General features: G+C 38.2%; 2 long non-coding RNA genes across 2 annotated transcripts in view; one reads left to right on the forward strand and one right to left on the reverse strand.

The window, feature by feature from the left end:
- LOC309634634 overlaps positions 1-16,551 on the reverse strand; it is a 494,785-nt gene that overhangs the window by 168,519 nt on the left and 309,715 nt on the right. The window lies entirely within an intron of this gene.
- LOC309634630 overlaps positions 1-16,551 on the forward strand; it is a 463,425-nt gene that overhangs the window by 52,349 nt on the left and 394,525 nt on the right. The gene's annotated exons all lie outside the window — the stretch shown is intronic.

The raw sequence follows: 16,551 nt of genomic DNA on the forward strand, positions 1-16,551 counted from the left end.
CTTATTTTCAACAGATGTCCTAGGTGATTCTCAGGCATGTTGTCCATGGACCTCACTTTTGGAAACCCTTTAGGACCCCATATATCTCCTCTGCATAGAAGATAGTACTGAAGTTCATGCAGGCTAGGAGAAAAATGGCTGATGAGTAACATGATAGAAATGCAAGAAAATAAGAATTATTAAGGTTTCTCAACTGCCACAACCCTGGGAAATAGGAGTGAAGAGCAGTAACTCCAAATATGACACCGGTGTTTTCATTTTGACACTTGAGTCGGGACAATTCCGTTTCCAGTTTGTGCCCAGCATCATTCCCTATTCTCGCCTTTATTTACCACTTTGTATGTGTGTTTGTGTGTGTTAGTATCTGTCTCTCTAACATCATGAACTCCTTTGAAGGAAGGAACTATCTTACTTTTTTCCCTGCTCTCTACCTCTCTTCCCTCACTTCTAGACCTGTTCACATAAGGATGTTGCATACGGAAAGTACTCTGGAGAAAACCTGCTACCAGAATTTGTCTCTGAGTGTCTTGTTATCAAAAAATCTTAACATATCCAAGTATCAGATAGCTTTCACGTTGGAATTTTGCCCAACTAAATATACCCATATACTGCTGGTCTGGGAAGATAGTTCTAAAAGCAAGGGAAGACATCAATACTTGGGAAGACATCAATGAGTGCTGAGGTAGATGAGCAAAGCTGGAATTACCTATAGCTGGAGTAAATGCTTCCAGGTAGGACTTGAGGGCAACTAGTGAGGGTGTCTGTCGAAATGCGTAGCATCTAGCATATTTGTTAACGCCTAAAGTTCGTTACTTTGAGTTAAGGCAGTTCCCTTGTTAAAATCCAAATAGTTCTGGGAAAGAGAATTTATTAAGTCATATTAGTGTCACCAGGGATAACAAGTTGCCTGTTAGTTCAGCAATAGTATGCCAAATGATGAATGAATAAACAAACAAATGTTTGCTGAGGGCAATTGAATTTACCCAATTTATGGACGACTGAGGATTAAATCCAGCAGGCTGGTAAATTCTTTTGACTCCATGCCAGTAGCCTTAGGGAGTAAATGTCTCAAGATGGGGGAGTGGAGGAGGGGCTCATAGAGGAGTGGGTGTGCTGCCCTTAGCACTTTTTTCTGCTCGCAAAGAATTAATGGCATTTACCCAATTAAGGATATAGATAAATGGATGAAGTCAATTTGGGCTCATCTTATGTACATTATCTGTAGCAAAATGTCACCCACATAACAGGCACCTGCATAGTGCTTCCATGGCTTTTAGTAGGAGGCTTAGGTGAGCGTAATTAATGGGGATGGGTTGGTATCAATGAAAACAACTTTGCATTCATTTAAATATTTGCTGCTGTAATTTATTTTTAACACCACATCCCTAGGTGCTAACCTAGGGATGTGGTGTTAACTTACGAGTATTTTTGTGGGATAGCAGAGAGGGGCAATGGGAGCAGCTATGTTTATATTTTCCTTTTTGTAAAAGTACTCCAATGATGGAATGACCAGACCTCAGTAAGTGATCTTTCTGTACTTGGTTACAAACAAAAATAAATTCTTCATGTATGAAATATGGGTAATGATACAGCCCTATAGCATTCTTGAGAGAATTAAATAAGGCAGTATCTGTAATATTAGCACAGTTCTTGGCTCAAAGTTAGGGCTTAATTAATGGTCCTTATGGTTGCAATATCTGTGTGTTGTTAAGAGTAAGCAATAGCAAAACAATAGTGGTTGCCCACATTCCCATGATGCTTTATTGAGTTTTTTAGACAATGAAGAAAACATGATTAGGATTCTCTATATGAACAAAATTCTTAGCATTTTCAAATTTGTGGGTAATTGAAATGTTTGCATTTGAAGCAAACAAAGAATAGAACAAACAGGTATTTGTGTATTTTAATAAAGTGTTATCTAATTAGTAGCCATACCGGGAAAGTTGAAGGCTAGATTAAAAATTCAAATGGCCTAATCATATGGTCATCTCGATAAATGCAGAAAAAGCATTCGATAAAATTCAATGTTCATTTATGATAAAGACTCTCAACATAGTGGGTATAGGGGGAACATACCTGAACATAATGAAGGCGACATATGACAAACTCACAGCTAATATACTAAACTGTGAAAAGCTAAAAGCTTTTCCTCTAAGATCATGAACAAGGCAAGGATGCCCATTCTTGCCACTTTTATTCAACATATTATTCGGCATCCTGGCCACAGAAATCAGACAAGAAAAAGTGATAACAGACATCCAAATAGGAAAAGAAGAAGTAAAACTGTTAGTATTTGTAGATGACATAATACTATATATATAAAACCCTAAAGATGCCACAAAAAACTATTACAGCCAGTAAATGAATTCAGTAAAGTTGCAGCATACAAAATCAATAAATAGAAATTTTTTGCATTTATATACATGAATAAATGTAAAGATATATATATATATATATATATATATATATATATATATATATATATATATACACACAGAGACACACACACATATATAATGGAATATTACTCAGCCATAAAAAAGAAAGAAATCTTGCCATTTGTGACAACATGGGTGGGCCTAGAGGGTATTATGCTAACTGAAATAAGTCAGAGAAAGACAGATATCATCTGATTTCACTTATATGTGGAATCTAAAAAACAAAAGGATGAACAACAAAAAAAAACTGAAATAGACTCGGATGCAGAAAACAAACTGGTGGTCACCACAGGGGTAAGAGGTGGCAGGTCTGGCAAAAGAGGTGAAGGGGATTCACAGGTACTCAGTTATAAAATAATAAGCCACAGGGATATAAGGTACAGCATAGGGAATATAGTCAGTAATATTGTGATAACTTTGCATGGTGACTTATGGTTACTAGACTTATCCTAGTGATCAGTTCTTAATGTATGTTAAGTGTTGAACCACTATGTTGTACACTTGAAATTAATAATATTGTATGTCAACCATACCACAATAAAAAAATTAAAAAAAAAGAATTCAAAACAGCTTTCAGGTGGAATTACACCTTTTTTTTTTTTTACAATTTGAATTTAAGAAAATATTGAAATATAGTTGATTTACAATGTTGTGTTAGTTTCAGCTGTATGGCAAAGTGATTCAGTTATATATATATATGTATAAAATATATATATATTCTTTTTTATACATTCTCTTCCATTATAGGTTATTACAAGATATTGAGTGTAGTTCCCTGTGCTATACAGTAGGTCCTTGTTGGTTATCTATTTTATATATAGTAGTGTGTATATTTTAATCCCAAACTCCTAATTTATCCCTTTGCCCCACTTTGATAACCATAAGTTTGTTTTCTATGTCTGTGAGTCTATTTCTGTTTTGCAAATAAGTTTAATTAGTGTCATTTTTTTTAGATTCTACATATAACCGATATCATATGATATTTGTCTCTGGCTTACTTCACTTAATATGATAATTTCTAGGTCCATCCATGTTGCTGAAAATGGCATTATTTCATTCTTTTTTTTATAGCTGAGTAGTATTTCATTGTTTATATATTTGTATACAATACATATACATACATATACATACTGTATATATATATATACATATATATATGTATATATATATATATATATACATATATATATATATATATATATATATATATACATATGCCACATCTTTATCCATTCATCTATCTATGGACATTTAGGTTGATTCTGTATCTTGGCTATTGTAAATAGTGCTGCTATGAATATTGGGGTGCGTGTATATTTTTAAATTATGTTTTCCTCCAGATATATGCCCAGGAGTCGGATTTCAGGAGCATATGGTAGCTCTATTTTAGTTTTTTAAGGAAACTTCATACTGTTTTACATAGTGGCTGCACCAATTTACATTCCCACGAAGAGTGTACTAGAGTTCCTTTAAAGTCCACTGGTCATTAGCTGAACCTGAACTCTTCTTCTGGCAGGCAATGAAAACATTTTCTGTTCATCTTTAGGACTTGTAATATATAAATTGTCACCCATAATCTAGACACTTGAAATTAAAAAGTTAAACTACTTTTAGATAAATAGTTAAAATTATTATGCAAACAAAAAGAATTATATAAATCTTACTTTTAGCTGAGTTTGGTTTTTCCCCCTCTGTAATTAGTAATTAGACATTTTTCAGACAGATCTCATAAACACACTTACTCTTTACCATAAACATATACAAGGAAAATCATTATTGTGTAATTACTGAAGCTGGGAAATTTTTGTACTGCATTTGCTATAGTGGGAAGTGCTCTGAGTTCGGGATCACAAGGCCTGTGTTTTATTAGCATTCTACATCTAACAAATTACCAAACCAGGTTCATTTGCCCAAAGCACAGCAAGCCAAACGCAGAGACGCAGAGGTTTACAGCAGAGAAAGGGGTTGTTCACAAGGCAGCCAAGCTAGGAGAGGAAAGAACAAGTCTCAAATCAACCTCCCTGAAGGCCAGGAGCTTGCGATGTTTATGGGATGAAGCTGAGGTATAGGGAGCGAGAGTGGGGAAAGATAATTGGAGACAAGAAAAAGGTGGGCAACCGTTCTGCGCAGACGCACAACTAAGCTCCTGGCTTCTCCAAGGTACGCATGCTCAGAAAATGGCAGCGTTGGCGTACTCTGAGGGTGGGGTTTTGGCCGTCTGGTGTCAAAAGGTCACCGAGCGGACAATTGTGCATGCCCAGATGGAGGGTCGGTAGGCTTAACCATTTGTAATGGCTGGTGCTAGAACAGGATGTTGCCAGCTCCAAGTTCCTAAAAAAGAAGTTGGGCAAACACATTATTGCTTAGGCTGCATGAGGCTTGGAGGATGCGTGCAAGTTTTTTATAAAAACAGTTAAAGCGTGCTTGAGTGAAGGCCGGTTACAGGTGTAATGGATCTAACTGACGATTAACTTCGGTTTCAACAGGAGAAGATACCAGGTAAGTTTCTTACACTGAGACTCAGTATTCTTATGTTTAAAATGAAATCTTTGGTTCCTTTGTACTTTGCAGAGTCAGATAATATCACAGATGTGGAATGCTCTGAAAAAGCTGTGAAGCGTGGTAAAAAGGGAAGTTCACACGAGTGTTGCTATGCCCTTTCTCAGCTCCTGCTGTGCCAACTACGTTCCAATGAAACCTAACTACGCAGAGTCATGGTTACCTAATTTTCAGGAATTGACTTCCCCAAGCCTAGCAAACATGACACAAAACACAATGCATATTGGGACCCTCTTGCTTTGCATTTCACTGAGCAGAACATGATTTGGTCCACAGGCTAATTGCCATCTTCTTTACATATCAAAATCTGGCCAAGCCCATGAGGCCTGTGTGTTCCAACCACGATTATCTCATTTTCTCTGAATTCTCTTCATAGTACTTCGTGCAACTTGAGGACTAAATTGTTTATCCATTGCTTTGTATCCAAGCAAACTTTGGATCCTAAGGGTAAAATGCATATCTGATGTATGCTTTTACGCCCAGCAGAATCTAGCAGAGTGCTTGGCACAGAGTAGGCAGTGGTGGGTGAGCGGGCATTTCTTGATTGATGAGGATATGTTACTGGATTTAAAATCTCATCCAGCCTACAACTTTTGATAGCAGCTAGAGAAGCACGGGAACGTTGGGGCAGTTAGAAGATAGGAGATGAGCCAAAGGTAAATTGAAAAACTAAGTTTAAACAAGGAGAGGGAACTCTACTCAATATTTTGTAATAACCTGTAAGGGAAAAGAATCTGAAAAAAAAATAGATATATATGTATGTATAACTGAATCACTTTGCTGTACACCTGAAACTAACACAACATTGTATATCAACTATACTTCAATAAAAAAAAAAGAGAAAAAGTAGGTTTAGACATGATGAATACGAGACAACTGAAATGAAGGATTAATTCAAATCCACAGGTCAAATTCAATATAATAGGAGATTTTTTTCACAAAGAAATAATGTATAATTTTATTAAACTAAAATTTAAATCAGTTGTCCAACGATCATGTATCAAAGATGCAGTAAGATGTGAAAAGGATGAAGGGAAGGGAGCTATTATTTCACGTGCCTATTATGTGTCAGGGTCTGGAAGAATGCTTTATATAAACTCCAGTTTATGAGAAAGGATGTGGTTTTCTGTTAAGCTATAGATAGTGCCAGGGTGAAAGCAACTCTAATGATGATACTTGGATTAAGAAAGATGGGACAATTCTGGGATTTAAATGTTGTGGTGTTTTTCCTCCCTCAATATTAGGAGTTTTAATGGAGGACAAAATATCTGCCAATGCTTATTAAAAGAAAACCTAAGAGTGCTGAAAAGAATAGTTAATGACAGATACCAGGAAATATTTTCTGTGACATTATTGTAAGATTTGCGAGGCATGAGCATGATCTCTGCAATTCATAAGCAAACAGAGAAATCATGCTGGATTCTTTGACTTTCTATCAAGCTCATCAAAGAAAGCAGAACAAAATGAATTGCAAAGACATACATTTGAGGAGAGATGTTTGAACATATATGAGAAAACAAAATGAAAGGGAAGTTAATAGCCATGATTTTTTTTTTTAAGGAGGGGAAAGTCAAATAAATAGTCTTTTGTTTTTCTTCTAAGAAAAATTTGAATTCTAATGGATCTTAGACTACATATCACCTTTTGGGAGCTATTAGTTTTTGTATGGAGTGGTCAATAGAATGACATTTTATTGAATCTATTGAATCTAGATGAGAATAGGCCAAAACTGTAATTGTTTTCAGAAGTTTGAAGTCACCAAAAACATATTTCAGTAGAGAATGTAAAAGAAAAATTATGTTTAAGCCATGGGAAAAAAGATACAGAAGTGACATTTTGAAAGAGAATGAGGTGTCATTAAAAGTTATTTCATGATAAAGGAAAATTCCATTGGCTTTGATTCTTATAGCAGATTTTCTTTCCTCCTGAAGTCAGTGTTATCATTAGGTTAGATAATATGCAGGTAAATTCTTCCTGTTTTCATCCTTGAGTTCCAACCAATCTCCGGATTTGTTTTCACATGTATTGTAAATCAGTAAAAGACACACATTAATAAATAACCTGAACTTTCTTCTCCTCCTGGAGGTTTGAGATGTCAGCCAGCTTAAAAATATGCATAAGCCAGTCCAAACTTGGTCGATATCTCTTTTATTCCCTTAAGTCAATTTTGTCAACTGCCAAAAAAAAAAAATTCTACTTTATTAATGCTTGAATAAATAATTTACTCTCAGGCACTGAATGATCCAAAATAAACAAGCCAGTTTGTATATTTAGTTATATGAACGTTTGAATGTACTGCCTCATAAATCTAATATGTTGCTGAACTTAAGAAAAAAAGTGTTGACACCTAAGGACCCCACCATTAATTATCTCCCACTGCAGACATTATGACCTCCCTTTATTCTTTAGGATTTGTTTCCTCCTTATGGTGCTGTAAATATTTTATATATTTTTCCCTATTAGGTCTGTGGTGCTCCTCAGTGGGCATTTGGATGACCTTTGCTATGGTCTCAGTAAGTTTTCTAGGATATTCTGCTCTTTCTGTAAAGATGTTGCTTGTTACTTATTTTCTAATATAAATCTGTGGTAGGTATTAATATATTCTATTCTACTAATAAGGAAACTGAGCTTCAAGCAGGTTGATTCGTGGACATGATCATTTCAATTCCAAGTGATACATTTTTTTTTGAGGGGTAGGGGGCTCTAAGCCATGTTCTTTGCCTCTGATCACTCCTTTGCTCCAGGACCATCTAGCAGGTCTGATGACATTCTCTGTGGCTTCTGCCTTCGCGATGACTTGCCTTACTCCCCAGTCTAAATTGGGACCTCCTTAAACTCTCTTCTTTACCTTATACTTTCTCCTCAGTGTTTATAATAATTGGGATTTAACATTTGTGTGATTACTAATATATGTGTCACAGACTCTCCTATAATCCCCAGGAGGGAAGGGATTGTGTCTCCAGTGCCCAACACAGAAACTGATGCGGAGTGGGAGCTTAGTAAATATTGTTGAAAGAATGAGTTAAAGTGAGATTCAAACCCAGGTTTGTACGACTCTAGAGTCATGGATTTACTCATTGAGGAGTGGTTGCAGGGTTCCCATGATCAATCCTTGCATGTGGATTTTTGAGTCCTGGTGGCTATGTGTGCTCTATCCTATAACCTGTATCCTATACTGTCATATTGAAACTAGATTGGAAGCTCATTGAGAGCAGGTCCCATAGTTTACATTTATAGTGAGTGAAGCATATGGTTGGTTGGTCCTCAGTAAACACTTACTAACTGATCAAGAGCTGATCATAAAGTGTGATCTATAATGGCGCATCATCTGTTTCATTATAGTCGCGTTCCTATCACTGATCCTTGGCACACTCTGTTCTTCTGTTGTAATGACTGACAATCATAATCATGATTGTGTCACCAGGCTATGCTTGGTGTTAACGTTTCATTTTTTCTCCTTTATTCCAAGATATTTGGAGTGATCAAGATTTCAAATCCTTGAAAAGGTGAACGGCACTGTCTGTGGCGGCCTCCATATTTTTATGATGTACCACACAACTCTGAAAGCAACACAGAAATTCAGAGTATTCAGACTGAAAAATGAACACTTTCCACATTTAAACGAGAATGAGTTACATATTTTTGGAGTTACATACATTCTTCCTCCCATTTATAAGATCCAGAACCCACAGCTGGGCACAAAGCAGGAGATTTAATACTATTCTGCTTTGGGTCTTTGTTGTTTTTTCTTCCCACTCCCACCCACTCTACTCCACTCCTTTTGTTCTTCATATTTTTTGTGCTAACTTCAGAGCTGCAGACATGTCATAGATCACAGATTTATATATATTAGCTAAAAGCAGGAATGCTAAAATAATTTCTTTCTCAGGCCTTAAAGATAGATGTCAGGTCAAGACACTCGAGTTCATAGCCAAACATACTGAGGCACAGAGCAACATGGCAGTAATTTGAGTTGCAAGTGCCAAAAGTGCTTGTTCAGCACTAACAAGAAATAGGAGAACAGGATCAGTATAATCTCATATTCTTATTAAATTAAAAAAAAAAGCAGAGTAATGCCAAGGTTATGACATGAACTGACAAGACCAAAAAAAACAAACTCAAAAAACAAAACACACACAACTCAGAGTTTCTCTGATGCTTCATCTTCTATTTGCAGGCATGTGAAAGAATAAAAACAAGCCCTATGGCATGAGTTATAGATGAAGTATCTGCCTTGAGCTTGGAATTTCCTGGCATTTTTCAGCTTGTGACACAGACTTGATGTGATTAAACAAAGGCTTTTCTCCAAATTTAAAGTTCTTTTTTTTTTCAAAGCTGAATCTAATATGCTCTAACTTTTTTGTAAATGGGAGCAGATGCCTCTGTTCTATGAGCTGGCTACCAGACTCTCAGAAGTAAATGGAGAGTGGAGGCCTATTCTGGTTGAGGTTAAGGAAACAGTCCGCCATGTTTGCCTTTTAGAACTACATGTTACTCCGGAGCTCCCAAGAAGCAGGGCCTACTTCCCTCCACAGGATGAGGCTGGGCAAGGGGGTGGCTTCCCTTGGATTGGATTTCCCTTGGACTCCTTTGGAGGAGTCTCCGAGGTAACACAGCCTTGGGGCCAAGCTCTCCAGTGAGCCACAACATCACTCTCCCCAAGAGAAGAAAGAAAGAGGGTCAGGGGGCACCTCTAGTGGGGGAGTACAAGGTTGTCAGAATTACTGTTGTCATCTTCTTTTTCCTAAAGCAAAAGGGAGCTAGAGAAACAGGGAGAAGTGAACTGAGTGAGTGGTAAACTGTCCTGGGGAACTTCTGGGTACGCCTGGGTCTGGTCCTAGGGCACAGGCAGCCAGGATTCTCTGCACTCTTGGTATTTTTGTGGGAAGAGTCACGTAGGGATGGGAAACAGGGCCAGCCTCTGGTAAGTACAGCCCCTTCCCCTAAGGAAGTGGCTGTCACCATCACTGAGGAGCACGAATTGGACTAGGAAACTAGCTTCTGAGCAACCAACGACAAATAGTGGGGGGTGCAGAATAGGCTCAGAGACAAACCTTACCTCAGTCCTTCCTTCTTCAGGGGAGAGTGGAGGGAGCCGAGGAATGCTCCTTGCTTTCCTTTTAACTGCAGTAGTCTTGAACATAGGCAGTGAAGTTAAATACGTGGTCGAAATGGCTCTGGAAAAGGTCCCCTGCCCCTAAACTGTCCCCAATTTAAATATCACCACTTAGAGGTGTATTTGCAATCATAAATAGTGCTTTAATAATAGTAACAATACATTTAATAATAAATTGTTATGCTTGAGTTTCTTGTTTTTGGTTTTTGTGAATCTGTTATATGTTTTTTTTGTTTTTTGTTTTTTTTTTTAAACATCTTTATTGAAGTATAATTGCCTTACAATGGTGTGTTAGCTTCTGCTTTATAACAAAGTTAATCAGTTATACATATACAATATGTTCCCATATCTCTTCCCTCTTGCATCTCCCTCCCTCCCACCCTCCCCATCCCACCCCTCCAGGTGGTCACAAAGCACCGAGCTGATCACCCTGTGCTATGCGGCTGCTTCCCACTAGCTATCTATTTTACATTTGGTAGTGTATACATGTCCATGACACTCTCTCACCCTGTCACATCTCACCCCACCCCCTCCCCATATCCTCAAGTCCATTCTCTAGTAGGTCTGTGTCTTTATTCCCGTCTTGCCACTAGGTTCTTCATGGCTTTTTTTTCCCTTAGATTCCGTATATATGTGTTAGCATACTGTATTTGTTTTTCTCTTTCTGACTTACTTCACTCTGTATGACAGACTCTAACTCCATCCACCTCATTACAAATACCTCCATTTCATTTCTTTTTATGGCTGAGTAATATTCCATTGTATATATGTGCCACATCTTCTTTATCCATTCATCTGTCGATGGACATTTAGGTTGCTTCCATGTCCTGGCTATTGTAAATAGAGCTGCAATGAACATTTTGGTACATGACTCTTTTTGAACTATGGTTTTCTCAGGGTATATGCCCAGTAGTGGGATTGCTGGATCGTATGGTAGTTCTATTTGTAGTTTTTTAAGGAACCTCCATACTGTTCTCCATAGTGGCTGTATCAATTTACATTCCCACCAACAGTGCAAGAGAGTTCCCTTTCCTCCACACCCTCTCCAGCATTTATTGTTTCTAGATTTTTTGATGATGGCCATTCTGACCGGTGTGAGATGATATCTCATTGTAGTTTTGATTTGCATTTCTCTAATGATTAATGATGTTGAGCATTCTTTCATGTGTCTGTAGGCCATCTGTATATCTTCTTTGGAGAAATGTCTGTTTAGGTCTTCTGCCCATTTTTGGATTGGGTTGTTCATTTTTTTGTTATTGAGCTGCATGAGCTGCTTGTAAATCTTGGAGATTAATCCTTTGTCAGTTGCTTCATTTGCAAATATTTTCTCCCATTCTGATGGTTGTCTTTTGGTCTTGTTTATGGTTTCCTTTGCTGTGCAAAAGCTTTTAAGTTTCATTAGGTCCCATTTGTTTATTTGTGTTCTTATTTCCATTTCTCTGGGAGCTGGGTCAAAAAGAATCTTGCTGTGATGTATGTCATAGAGTGTTCTGCCTATGTTTTCCTCTAAGAGTTTGATAGTGTCTGGTCTTACACTTAGGTCTTTAATCCATTTTGAGTTTATTTTTGTGCATGGTGTCAGGGAGTGTTCTAATTTCATACTTTTACACGTATCTGTCCAATTTTCCCAGCACCACTTATTGAAGAGGCTGTCTTTTCTCCACTGTATATGCTTGCCTCCTTTATCAAAGATAAGGTGACCATATGTGCGTGGGTTTATCTCTGGGCTTTCTATCCTGTTCCATTGATCAATATTTCTGTTTTTGTGCCAGTACCAAACTGTCTTGATTATTGTAGCTTTGTAATATAGTCTGAAGTCAGGGAGCCTGATTCCCCCAGCTCCATTTTTCTTTCTCAAGATTGCTTTGGCTATTCGGGGTCTTTTGTGTTTCCATACAAATTGTGAAATTTTTTGTTCTAGTTCTGTGAAAAATGCCAGTGGTAGTTTGATAGGGATTGCATTGAATCTGTAGATTGCTTTGGGTAGTAGAGTCATTTTCACAATGTTGATTCTTCCAATCCAAGAACATGGTATATCTCTCCATCTATTTGTATCATCTTTAATTTCTTTCATCAGTGTCTTATAATTTTCTGTCTACAGGTCTTTTGTCTCCTTAGGTAGGTGATTTGTTGTTTCTCTTCTTTTCAAGTATGTTAACCCATTACTATATCTACTTGCTTTAGACTGGCAGTCATATAGGCTCAAACACCATCCTTCTCTTCACATCTTGATCTCTCCCTCCAATAATAATTCAATAAATAATTCTGGTGGGGATTGGAGGAAGGGAAATTATATCTCAGATTAGATTCATTTAATAAAGTTATTTTCTCTACCTGTAAATCAGCTCTACAAAGGAAAGGAAAATGTTGATTGATGGAAGGATTGCGAATTTATTTCAGTGGTCTGTGGCTAGGATCTTGAAGCCACTGATGTGGCTTAACCCACTGATGTGACCATGCACACATCACCAAGCTTCTTGGGGCTCAGATCTGTTGTCTGTGTAAAAGAAGTGTGTGCATATGCGTGGACGTGGTGGCCAACTTGCATGCTCGCTAAGGTTCTTTCTGAGCCTTTCATTCTATGGGGAAGTGATTCTTGAGAAGGAGGCAGAGCACAGGACATTGTGGCTGGCAGGGAGATTCGACCGTGGTGCTGAGTGTTTCAGATAAGTGGTTTTTTATTGCTAAAGATCACGTTTCTCTAAAAAGATATTTTTGATTGGAATCTATACTTATTTATTTATGAGACATGTTCCTTTGGACTTACTATTTACAAAGAAATACCAACCACAGTTTGGGTGGTGTGTGTGTGTGTTATTTGGTCATTATTTTGTTGTGGCTCTTCTAAAGCCCAGCCCACTCAAAATGTAAGTTTTTACTAGTTCCTTCACAGATTCTTGATTTTAGAGGCTATAATGGCCACAGTTAAAAACATATTAAGGCACATTAAAACCTTACATTAAGAAAAGCACAAGAACTTGCAGATTTTTTGCACTAAAATAAAACTTTTATTTGGTAATTGGTTTCACCACCCACTCACTTTTCTGAATACTTATAAACCATCCATTCAGTAACAAAGTTATACATGAAATTGTTACATCAGAAGCTGCAGGGCGCTTTGAGAACTTAAGCACTGAAGATCATATGGTCCTTGACACTTATAGTTCAAACAGAATAGTATAAATGTTGTGCAAAAAAATGCTAAAATTGATTTAAGACTGTGCTGTAGTATTTGACCTGTAAAAGCATTTGAAAGCCCCTAAAGTATGAAACCTGAAAGTTCACAAAGCAGCCCAATCTAACTCTTCACAGACAATATTTAACTCCGTAAAGTGTTGATAACATTAAGGAACTCACCATGAAAAAAATCATTGCAATTTCCCTTAGAAACTTTAAAAAAATAATGGGCCGAGAAGAGTTATAGACTCTGACCCACAAGGACTGAGGTGGGAAGGTAGATAAATTTTCTGGAAGAGCAGAATCACTTAGCAATAGGATATCAAAGGTGACATGTGTCAGAATTAGTCACTCCCTTTTAATTCTCCTGAAGTGTTTTCTTGGGGCCTGTTAACAGTAATTGCCAAAGACCTCACCTATAATACATTCAACTATGATATGACTGTCTATGATATGACTGGCTATGACTGTCTCTCCCATGCTCTGATGACTCCTCAAGGAAGGGAACATGGTCATTTATTTCTGTTCCCTCCATAACTACTGTTCCGAAGACTAAAACGCTGATCACTGAAACCATTCATGCCTTTTAGTCTCTGAACTAGCTTGACTGACTACTTGAAATTTTCACTCAGAGGTATAATAATCATCTCAGAGTTGACATTGCAAACAGAACTCTTGCTTTCCATCTCTACTTCTCACAAATTGGCTGCTTCTCCATTTCAGTAACTCTCCACCCCGTTGTTCAGCCCAAACCCCCAAAGCTATCCTTGATTCTTTTTGCCATTTACACCCTGTCCTCCAGTTCTTCAGTACCACCTGCAAAATGTAGCCTGAAATCACCCACTCTTCTTCCTTTCTAACGGTCATTTTAATTTGAGCCAAATTGACTCTCATGACAGCATGTCTCAGCTTCCATGCTTGGCCCCATTATAGCCCAAACCATTCTCCACGTAGCAGCCAGAGTGATCTTTTGAAAAGTTAGATCTCAGTAGGTCCCAACGGTGGTATACCCTCCCCTGGATTCCTATTGCACTTAGAATAAAATCCCGAATTTCCTCCAAAGGTTACACAGCCCTGTATGCCCTGGCATGTCTTACTTCTCTGACCCCCTCTTGTACCCGCCCACCCATCACTCACCATGCCTCAGCCACACAGGCCATCTCTGGTTTTGAACACAAGACTCAGTCATGCACCTGTTTTATTTAGCAGCGGATGCTCTGCTCCACGAACCTCGGGGGGGCTGGCTCCTTCATGTCAGCCTGCCGTCAGCCCAAATGTCTACTTCTCAGCAAGCTCTTACCTGACCACCCTGCCTAAATTAGCACCCACCCTGACACCCCTTATCTCTATTACATCATTCTGTTTTGTTTTATTTGGAGCATTTATCACTAGTAAACATTATTGTCTGTTCATTTTTTTAGAGATTTATTTATTATTATTAATCGATTTATTTATTTTTGGCTGCATCGGGTCTTAGTTGCGGCACACGGGATCTTCACTGCGGCATGCGGGATCTTTCATTGTGGTGCGCAGGCTTCTCTCTAGTTGTGGGCCGTGTGGGTTTTTTCTCTTCTCTAGTTGTGGCGCACCGGCTCCAGGGCATGTGGGCTCTGTAGTTAGTGGCTCACGGGCTCTAGTTGAGGTGCGCGAGCTCAGTAGTTGTGGCACATGGGCTTAGTTGCCCCGTGGCATGTGGGATCTTAGTTCCCTGACCAGGGATCAAACCCGCGTCCCCTGCATTGTAAGGCGGATTCTTTACCACTGGACCACCAGGGAAGTCCCTGTCTGTTCATTTTTTATGTGCTTATTTATTGTTTGTTTTTAGCCGTGTCCCCAGCTCCCTGCTAGAATGCAAGGCTCACGGGAGCAGGAACCTTGCCTGTTTTGTTCTTCATTTCAGTCCTAGTCCTAGAACAGCACCTAGGACACAGTAGGACTCCATAAATAGTTGATGACAGAATAAATGAATTCACACTCACAGTTCCAGTTCTATTCCTGAACGCTGCCTTTACTGAGAAGTGTATAATGACCCTCTTGATATGGAAATTGATAAGAGTGGTGAGGGAAGGTAAGGAAGGCGTAAAATGTGGCCTCATTTCCCTTACCTGTCTCACGCACTCAGTACTGGACACCCAAGCGTGTGGGGAGTGGCCTACGTGATGATGCTGGGAGGTCTGAACGACCCTTCCTCATCCCACTTTCCTCGGTATCATAGCCTGATAAATGGTATCAGAAGTGATACATTAGGAGCAGGAAATGAAACAGCAAGTTTAAAGTCCATGTCCAGAGCTACTCAGGAGCTGTTTTACTGGGTTTACCATTCTTATTGGTCTAGACCAAACTGAGGGTATCTTGGTAGGTTTACCTCATTCCAGGGCCTCTGGATAATGGGAAATGGCTTTGGTGCACTTAGATGAGTTTCTCTGATCTACACACACACACACACACACACACACACACACACACACACACAGCCTTGGCCTTCAGAGGGCACTTAGATCTATGCACTTTGGGATATACCAAGACTCTATCTCTGATATCATAAAGCTTGAAGTATATTTGGGAAGGCATGACATATGCACAAGGAAAATGAGATAATTATTTAAGGAAAAGACTTAAATGCTACAGAGTAACAAAGTATGTGAATGTGATGACTTCGGAAGCAAAAAGAAATAACTGTGAGTGAAAATTATTAGAGAGGTCTTCATCCACATTTTACCAAGTTTGTAAAATTATACGGGATGCAGTGAGGCTGGGAGAAAATAGTTCTCTCAGTACACTGGAACTAAATATTCACTAATTTTTTTGCAAGTCACTGCAAGATCCGAAGTTGAATCACATTCAATTAGCAACAATTAACATAGCCAAAATATCAATTAAATTTTAAAGTAATGGACTAATGGATAAAGTGTTTTTACATTCTTAAATATTAAGATTTTTATAAGAAAAAATGACTCCTATTTGCCTATTTGCATATTTACAGTTGTCTCTATTTTTCAAAGCCTGTTTTTCAGATAGAGATTATATAGTTCCTTTATTCTTTTTTTCACATATTCTTTTTTTGCCCTTATTTACCTTTTAGCAACTCAGAAAGAAAGAAAAATCAACCTAGTCACATTTAGTTTCTTTTAAGTTTAGCAGCTCTAATGAAAATCTTGGAAAGAGAGAAATTTGAAGCCAGTTGTTTCATGGCGATTGTGGGTTTATCTGGTGACTTTCGTTGTCTATGCTCTTAGTATCACCCAAGATCATACTGTGCTA

Source organism: Balaenoptera borealis (assembly GCF_965194805.1).
Source record: "Balaenoptera borealis genome assembly, chromosome: 9".
Classification (NCBI taxonomy): domain Eukaryota; kingdom Metazoa; phylum Chordata; class Mammalia; order Artiodactyla; family Balaenopteridae; genus Balaenoptera; species Balaenoptera borealis.